Raw genomic sequence first — 10,820 nt, forward strand, 5'->3', positions numbered from 1 at the left:
AGGGAGACCGGTTACATGAGGAAGCACAGGGACACGGCAAGGTTTACTGGGAACCGGTTTTAAGCAGTCCTTGGAACAAGAGGGCCCCCAACTCTTGATCTCCCCAGTGGACCAATCCAGGATTGGGGAATGGAGTTGAAGCCAGGGAAGTCCAAGAAGGATTTCAGAAGTGCAATTGGGGAGGACCAACAGTTCAATCCTCTCGTGATGAGATCCGATGCACATTAGAAGGGGCTCCGTGCGGAAACGTATAGTACAGTCCAATCTTTCATTGTTTACACAATTGATGTAGAGGGGTCTGGCGAGACTGGTCACCGGGATGTTGAACCTGTTGACGAGAGAGGCTAAGATGAAATTTCCTGCAGATCCAGAGTCCAAGAAGGCCACAGCAGAGAAGGAGAAGGCAGAGGCAGACATCCGCACAGGCACAGTAAGACGTGGAGAAGCAGAGTAGACATCAAGGACTGTCTCACTTTTGTGCGGAGTCAGCGGACGTCTTTCCAGGCGGGGAGGACGGATAGGACAATCCTTCAGGAAGTGTTCGGTACTAGCACAGTACAGGCAGAGATTCTCCATGCGGCGTCGTGTCCTCTCTTGGGGTGTCAGGCGAGACCGGTCGACCTGCATAGCCTCCACGGCGGGAGGCACAGGAACAGATTGCAGGGGACCAGAGGAGAGAGGAGCCGGGGAGAAGAAACGCCTCGTGCGAACAGAGTCCATATCCTGGCGGAGCTCCTGACGCCGTTCGGAAAAACGCATGTCAATGCGAGTGGCAAGATGGATGAGTTCATGTAGGTTAGCAGGGATTTCTCGTGCGGCCAGAACATCTTTAATGTTGCTGGATAGGCCTTTTTTAAAGGTCGCGCAGAGTGCCTCATTATTCCAGGATAATTCTGAAGCAAGGGTACGGAACTGTACGGCATACTCGCCAACGGAAGAATTACCCTGGACCAGGTTCAACAGGGCAGTCTCAGCAGAAGAGGCTCGGGCAGGTTCCTCAAAGACACTTCGAATTTCCGAGAAGAAGGAGTGTACAGAGGCAGTGACGGGGTCATTGCGGTCCCAGAGCGGTGTGGCCCAAGCCAGGGCTTTTCCAGACAGCAGGCTGACTACGAAAGCCACCTTAGACCTTTCAGTGGGGAACTGGTCCGACATCATCTCCAAGTGTAATGAACATTGGGAAAGAAAGCCACGGCAAAACTTAGAGTCCCCATCAAATTTATCCGGCAAGGATAGTCGTATTCCAGAAGCGGCCACTCGCTGCGGAGGAGGTACAGGAGCTGGCGGAGGAGATGATTGCTGGAGCTGTGGTAGTAACTGTTGTAGCATAACAGTCAGTTGAGACAGCTGTTGGCCTTGTTGCGCAATCTGTTGTGACTGCTGGGCGACCACCGTGGTGAGGTCAGCGACAACTGGCAGAGGAACTTCAGCGGGATCCATGGCCGGATCTACTGTCACGATGCCGGCTGGCAGGTAGTGGATCCTCTGTGCCAGAGAGGGATTGGCGTGGACCGTGCTAGAGGATCGGTTCTAAGTCACTACTGGTTTTCACCAGAGCCCGCCGCAAAGCGGGATGGTCTTGCTGCGGCGGTAGTGACCAGGTCGTATCCCCTAGCAACGGCTCAACCTCTCTGGCTGCTGAAGATAGGCGCGGTACAAGGGAGTAGACAGAAGCAAGGTCGGACGTAGCAGAAGGTCGGGGTAGGCAGCAAGGATCGTAGTCAGGGGCAACGGCAGAAGGTCTGGAATCACAGGCAAGGAACACACAAGGAACGCTTTCACTGGCACTAGGGCAACAAGATCCGGCGAGGGAGTGAAGGGGAAGTGAGGTGATATAGGGAAGTGCACAGGTGTAAACACTAATTGGAACCACTGCACCAATCAGCGGTGCAGTGGCCCTTTAAATCGCAAAGACCCGGCGCGCGCGCGCCCTAGGGAGCGGGGCCGCGCGCGCCGGGACAGAACTGACGGGGAGCGAGTAAGGTACGGGAGCCGGGGTGCGCATCGCGAGCGGGCGCTACCCGCATCGCGAATCGCATCCCGGCCGGAGGTGGTAACGCAGCGCCCCGGGTCCGTGGAACCGACCGGGGCGCTGCAGTGAGGGAAGTGTAGCGAGCGCTCCGGGGAGGAGCGGGGACCCGGAGCGCTCGGCGTAACAGTATATACAGACCCCACACTGATGGACTATCCTGAGCGAGGCCTCTATATAATGGACTGTATATACAGACCCCACACTGATGGACTATCCTGAGCGAGGCCTCTATATAATGGACTGTATATACAGACCCAACACTGATGGACTATCCTGAGCGAGGCCTCTATATAATGGACTTTATATACAGACCCCACACTGATGGACTATCCTGAGCGAGGCCTCTATATAATGGACTTTATATACAGACCCAACACTGATGGACTATCCTGAGCGAGGCCTCTATATAATGGACTGTATATACAGACCCCACACTGATGGACTATCCTGAGCGAGGTTTCTATATAATGGATTGTATATACAGACCCCACACTGATGGACTATCCTGAGCGAGGTTTCTATATAATGGATTGTATATACAGACCCCACACTGATGGACTATCCTGAGCGAGGTCTCTATATGATGGATTGTATATACAGACCCCACACTGATGGACTATCCTGAGCGAGGCCTCTATATAATGGACTGTATATACAGACCCCACACTGATGGACTATCCTGAGCGAGGCCTCTATATAATGGACTGTATATACAGACCCAACACTGATGGACTATCCTGACCCAAGGCCTCTATATAATGGACTGTATATACAGACCCCACAACGATGGACTATCCTGAGCCGAGGCCTCTATATAATGGACTGTATATACAGACCCCACACTGATGGACTATCCTGAGCGAGGCCTCTATATAATGGACTGTATATACAGACCCCACAACGATGGACTATCCTGAGCCGAGGCCTCTATATAATGGACTGTATATACAGACCCCACAACGATGGACTATCCTGAGCCGAGGCCTCTATATAATGGACTGTATATACAGACCCCACACTGATGGACTATCCTGAGCGAGGCCTCTATATAATGTATTGTATATACAGACCTCACACTGATGGACTATCCTGAGTGAGGCCTCTATATAATGGATTGTATATACAGACCCCACACTGATGGACTATCCTGAGCGAGGCCTCTATATAATGGACTGTATATACAGACCCCACACTGATGGACTATCCTGAGCGAGGCCTCTATATAATGGACTGTATATACAGACCCCACACTGATGGACTATCCTGAGCGAGGCCTCTATATAATGGACTGTATATACAGACCCCACACTGATGGACTATCCTGAGCGAGGCCTCTATATAATGGATTGTATATACAGACCCCACACTGATGGACTATCCTGAGCGAGGCCTCTATATAATGGACTGTATATACAGACCCCACACTGATGGACTATCCTGAGCGAGGCCTCTATATAATGGACTGTATATACAGACCCCACACTGATGGACTATCCTGAGCCGAGGCCTCTATATAATGGACTGTATATACAGACCCCACACTGATGGACTATCCTGAGCGAGGCCTCTATATAATGGATTGTATATACAGACCCCACACTGATGGACTATCCTGAGCGAGGCCTCTATATAATGGACTGTATATACAGACCCCACACTGATGGACTATCCTGAGCGAGGCCTCTATATAATGGACTGTATATACAGACCCCACACTGATGGACTATCCTGAGCCGAGGCCTCTATATAATGGACTGTATATACAGACCCCACACTGATGGACTATCCTGAGCGAGGCCTCTATATAATGGACTGTATATACAGACCCCACACTGATGGACTATAATGAGCAAAGCCTCTAAATAATGGACTGTATATACAGACCCCACACTGATGGACTATCCTGAACGAGCCTCTATATAATGGACTGTATATACAGACCCCACACTGATGGACTATCCTGAGCGAGGCCTCTATATAATGGACTGTATATACAGACCCCACACTGATGGACTATCCTGAGCGAGGCCTCTATATAATGGACTGTATATACAGACCCCACACTGATGGACTATCCTGAGCGAGGCCTCTATATAATGGACTGTATATACAGACCCCACACTGATGGACTATCCTGAGCGAGGCCTCTATATAATGGACTGTATATACAGACCCCACACTGATGGACTATCCTGAGCGAGGCCTCTATATAATGGACTGTATATACAGACCCCACAACGATGGACTATCCTGAGCGAGGCCTCTATATAATGGACTGTATATACAGACCCTACACTGATGGACTATCCTGAGCGAGGCCTCTATATAATGGATTGTATATACAGACCCCACAACGATTGACTATCCTGACCCAAGGCCTCTATATAATGGACTGTATATACAGACCCAACACTGATGGACTATCCTGAGCCGAGGCCTCTATATAATGGACTGTATATACAGACCCCACACTGATGGACTATCCTGAGCGAGGCCTCTATATAATGGACTGTATATACAGACCCCACACTGATGGACTATCCTGAGCGAGGCCTCTATATAATGGACTGTATATACAGACCCCAAACTGATGGACTATCCTGAGTGAGGCCTCTATATAATGGACTGTATATACAGACCCCACACTGATGGACTATCCTGAGCGAGGCCTCTATATAATGGACTGTATATACAGACCCCACACTGATGGACTATCCTGAGCGAGGCCTCTATATAATGGACTGTATATACAGACCCCACACTGATGGACTATCCTGAGCGAGGCCTCTATATAATGGACTGTATATACAGACCCCACACTGATGGACTATCCTGAGCGAGGCCTCTATATAATGGACTGTATATACAGACCCCACACTGATGGACTATCCTGAGCGAGGCCTCTATATAATGGACTGTATATACAGACCCCACACTGATGGACTATCCTGAGCGAGGCCTCTATATAATGGACTGTATATACATACCCCACACTGATGGACTATCCTGAGCGAGGCCTCTATATAATGGACTGTATATACATACCCCACACTGATGGACTATCCTGAGCGAGGCCTCTATATAATGGACTGTATATACAGACCCCACACTGATGGACTATCCTGAGCGAGGCCTCTATATAATGGATTGTATATACAGACCCCACAATGACGGACTATCCTGAGCGAGGCCTCTATATAATGGACTGTATATACAGACCCCACACTGATGGACTATCCTGAGCCGAGGCCTCTATATAATGGACTGTATATACAGACCCCACACTGATGGACTATCCTGAGCGAGGCCTCTATATAATGGACTGTATATACAGACCCCACACTGATGGACTATCCTGAGCGAGGCCTCTATATAATGGACTGTATATACAGACCCCACACTGATGGACTATCCTGAGCGAGGCCTCTATATAATGGACTGTATATACAGACCCCACACTGATGGACTATCCTGAGCGAGGCCTCTATATAATGGACTGTATATACAGACCCCACACTGATGGACTATCCTGAGCGAGGCCTCTATATAATGGACTGTATATACAGACCCCACACTGATGGACTATCCTGAGCGAGGCCTCTATATAATGGACTGTATATACAGACCCCACACTGATGGACTATCCTGAGCGAGGCCTCTATATAATGGACTGTATATACAGACCCCACACTGATGGACTATCCTGAGCGAGGCCTCTATATAATGGACTGTATATACAGACCCCACACTGATGGACTATCCTGAGCGAGGCCTCTATATAATGGACTGTATATACAGACCCCACACTGATGGACTATCCTGAGCGAGGCCTCTATATAATGGACTGTATATACAGACCCCACACTGATGGACTATCCTGAGCGAGGCCTCTATATAATGGACTGTATATACAGACCCCACACTGATGGACTATCCTGAGCGAGGCCTCTATATAATGGATTGTATATACAGACCCCACAATGACGGACTATCCTGAGCGAGGCCTCTATATAATGGACTGTATATACAGACCCCACACTGATGGACTATCCTGAGCCGAGGCCTCTATATAATGGACTGTATATACAGACCCCACACTGATGGACTATCCTGAGCGAGGCCTCTATATAATGGACTGTATATACAGACCCCACACTGATGGACTATCCTGAGCGAGGCCTCTATATAATGGACTGTATATACAGACCCCACACTGATGGACTATCCTGAGCGAGGCCTCTATATAATGGACTGTATATACAGACCCCACACTGATGGACTATCCTGAGCGAGGCCTCTATATAATGGACTGTATATACAGACCCCACACTGATGGACTATCCTGAGCGAGGCCTCTATATAATGGACTGTATATACAGACCCCACACTGATGGACTATCCTGAGCGAGGCCTCTATATAATGGACTGTATATACAGACCCCACACTGATGGACTATCCTGAGCGAGGCCTCTATATAATGGACTGTATATACAGACCCCACACTGATGGACTATCCTGAGCGAGGCCTCTATATAATGGACTGTATATACAGACCCCACACTGATGGACTATCCTCAGCGAGGCCTCTATATAATGGACTGTATATACAGACCCCACACTGATGGACTATCCTGAGTGAGGCCTCTATATAATGTATTGTATATACAGACCCCACACTGATGGACTATCCTGAGCGAGGTTTCTATATAATGGACTGTATATACAGACCCCATACTGATGGACTATCCTGAGCGAGGCCTCTATATAATGGACTCTATATAAAGACCCCGCACTGATGGACTATCCTGAGCGAGGCCTCTATATAATGGACTGTATATACAGACCCAACACTGATGGACTATCCTGAGCGAGGCCTCTATATAATGGACTGTATATACAGACCCCACACTGATGGACTATCCTGAGCGAGGCCTCTATATAATGGACTGTATATACAGACCCCACACTGATGGACTATCCTGACCAGAGGCCTCTATATAATGGACTGTATATACAGACCCCACACTGATGGACTATCCTGAGCGAGGCCTCTATATAATGGATTGTATATACAGACCCCACACTGATGGACTATCCTGAGCGAGGCCTCTATATAATGGACTGTATATACAGACCCCACACAGATGGACTATCCTGAGCGAGGTCTCTATATAATGGACTGTATATACAGACCCCACACTGATGGACTATCCTGAGCGAGGCCTCTATATAATGGACTGTATATACAGACCCCACACTGATGGACTATCCTGAGCGAGGCCTCTATATAATGAACTGTATATACAGACCCCACACTGATGGACTATCCTGAGCGAGGCCTCTATATAATGGATTGTATATACAGACCCCACACAGATGGACTATCCTGAGCGAGGCCTCTATATAATGTATTGTATATACAGACCCCACACTGATGGACTATCCTGAGCGAGGTCTCTATATAATGGACTGTATATACAGACCCCACACTGATGGACTATCCTGAGCGAGGCCTCTATATAATGGACTGTATATACAGACCCCACACTGATGGACTATCCTGAGCGAGGCCTCTATATAATGGACTGTATATACAGACCCCACACTGATGGACTATCCTGAGCGAGGCCTCTATATAATGAACTGTATATACAGACCCCACACTGATGGACTATCCTGAGCGAGGCCTCTATATAATGGACTGTATATACAGACCCCACACTGATGGACTATCCTGAGCGAGGCCTCTATATAATGGACTGTATATACAGACCCCACACTGATGGACTATCCTGAGCGAGGCCTCTATATAATGGACTGTATATACAGACCCCACACTGATGGACTATCCTGAGCGAGGCCTCTATATAATGGACTGTATATACAGACCCCACACTGATGGACTATCCTGAGCGAGGCCTCTATATAATGTATTGTATATACAGACCCCACACTGATGGACTATCCTGAGCGAGGTTTCTATATAATGGACTGTATATACAGACCCCATACTGATGGACTATCCTGAGCGAGGCCTCTATTTAATGGACTCTATATAAAGACCCCGCACTGATGGACTATCCTGAGCGTGGCCACTATATAATGGACTGTATATACAGACCCAACACTGATGGACTATCCTGAGCGAGGCCTCTATATAATGGACTGTATATACAGACCCCACACTGATGGACTATCCTGAGCGAGGCCTCTATATAATGGACTGTATATACAGACCCCACACTGATGGACTATCCTTAGCGAGGCCTCTATATAATGGACTGTATGTACAGACCCCACACTGATGGACTATCCTGAGCGAGGCCTCTATATAATGGACTGTATATACAGACCCCACACTGATGGACTATCCTGAGCGAGGCCTCTATATAATGGATTGTATATACAGACCCCACACTGATGGACTATCCTGAGCGAGGCCTCTATATAATGGATTGTATATACAGACCCCACACTGATGGACTATCCTGAGCGAGGCCTCTATATAATGGACTGTATATACAGACCCCACACTGATGGACTATCCTGAGCGAGGCCTCTATATAATGGATTGTATATACAGACCCCACACAGATGGACTATCCTGAGCGAGGTCTCTATATAATGGACTGTATATACAGACCCCACACTGATGGACTATCCTGAGCGAGGCCTCTATATAATGGACTGTATATACAGACCCCACACTGATGGACTATCCTGAGCGAGGCCTCTATATAATGGACTGTATATACAGACCCCACACTGATGGACTATCCTGAGCGAGGCCTCTATATAATGGATTGTATATACAGACCCCACACTGATGGACTATCCTGAGCGAGGCCTCTATATAATGGATTGTATATACAGACCCCACACAGATGGACTATCCTGAGCGAGGTCTCTATATAATGGACTGTATATACAGACCCCACACTGATGGACTATCCTGAGCGAGGCCTCTATATAATGGACTGTATATACAGACCCCACACTGATGGACTATCCTGAGCGAGGCCTCTATATAATGGATTGTATATACAGACCCCACACTGATGGACTATCCTGAGCGAGGCCTCTATATAATGGATTGTATATACAGACCCCACACTGATGGACTATCCTGAGCGAGGCCTCTATATAATGGATTGTATATACAGACCCCACACAGATGGACTATCCTGAGCGAGGTCTCTATATAATGGACTGTATATACAGACCCCACACTGATGGACTATCCTTAGCGAGGCCTCTATATAATGGACTGTATATACAGACCCCACACTGATGGACTATCCTGAGCGAGGTCTCTATATAATGGACTGTATATACAGACCCCACACTGATGGACTATCCTGAGCGAGGCCTCTATATAATGGACTGTATATACAGACCCAACACTGATGGACTATCCTTAGCGAGGCCTCCATATAATGGACTGTATATACAGACCCCACACTGATGGACTATCCTGAGCGAGGCCTCTATATAATGGACTGTATATACAGACCCCACACTGATGGACTATCCTGACCCAAGGCCTCTATATAATGGACTGTATATACAGACCCCACACTGATGGACTATCCTGAGCGAGGCCTCTATATAATGGACTGTATATACAGACCCCACACTGATGGACTATCCTGAGCGAGGCCTCTATATAATGGATTGTATATACAGACCCCACACTGATGGACTATCCTGAGCGAGGCCTCTATATAATGGACTGTATATACAGACCCCACACTGATGGACTATCCTGAGCGAGGCCTCTATATAATGAACTGTATATACAGACCCCACACTGATGGACTATCCTGAGCGAGGCCTCTATATAATGGACTGTATATACAGACCCCACACTGATGGACTATCCTGAGCGAGGCCTCTATATAATGGATTGTATATACAGACCCCACACTGATGGACTATCCTGAGCGAGGCCTCTATATAATGGATTGTATATACAGACCCCACACTGATGGACTATCCTGAGCGAGGTCTCTATATAATGGATTGTATATACAGACCCCACACTGATGGACTATCCTGAGCGAGGCCTCTATATAATGGACTGTATATACAGACCCCGCACTGATGGACTATCCTGAGCGAGGCCTCTATATAATGGACTGTATATACAGACCCCGCACTGATGGACTATCCTGAGCGAGGCCTCTATATAATGGACTGTATATACAGACCCCACACTGATGGACTATCCTGAGCGAGGCCTCTATATAATGGACTGTATATACAGACCCCGCACTGATGGACTATCCTGAGCGAGGCCTCTATATAATGGACTGTATATACAGACCCCACACTGATGGACTATCCTGAGCGAGGCCTCTATATAATGGACTGTATGTACAGACCCCACACTGATGGACTATCCTGAGCGAGGCCTCTATATAATGGACTGTATGTGGAGGTGCTTCAGCATTGATCGGGGAAGAAACAGATAATTCCTTTAAGTGTTCTGTCTTTTTAGGGGAAAGTATCTTGGGACAAACACGTCATGCAGTGCCTGTATGTCCTGGCAGGGGCGCTGTATACACGAGGGCCCAAGGACACTGTTCAGAGCCGGTCGTAGCAGCTGTGACTCTTCTCACTGAGGGGAAATGGTGGGAACACGATGTACGGCGGCCACTGATAAACCAGAAGATATCTTAAGAGCGCTGCAGGCTTTCGTTTCATTGTGTCAAAAACCTACACAACAATCTTAGGAAATCACGGCCATAGTAAAAATAATTATAAATTAAAAAAATGTAAACGAGC

This window comes from Hyla sarda, chromosome 10 (genome assembly GCF_029499605.1).
Source record: "Hyla sarda isolate aHylSar1 chromosome 10, aHylSar1.hap1, whole genome shotgun sequence".
In the NCBI taxonomy this organism is placed as follows: Eukaryota; Metazoa; Chordata; class Amphibia; order Anura; family Hylidae; genus Hyla; species Hyla sarda.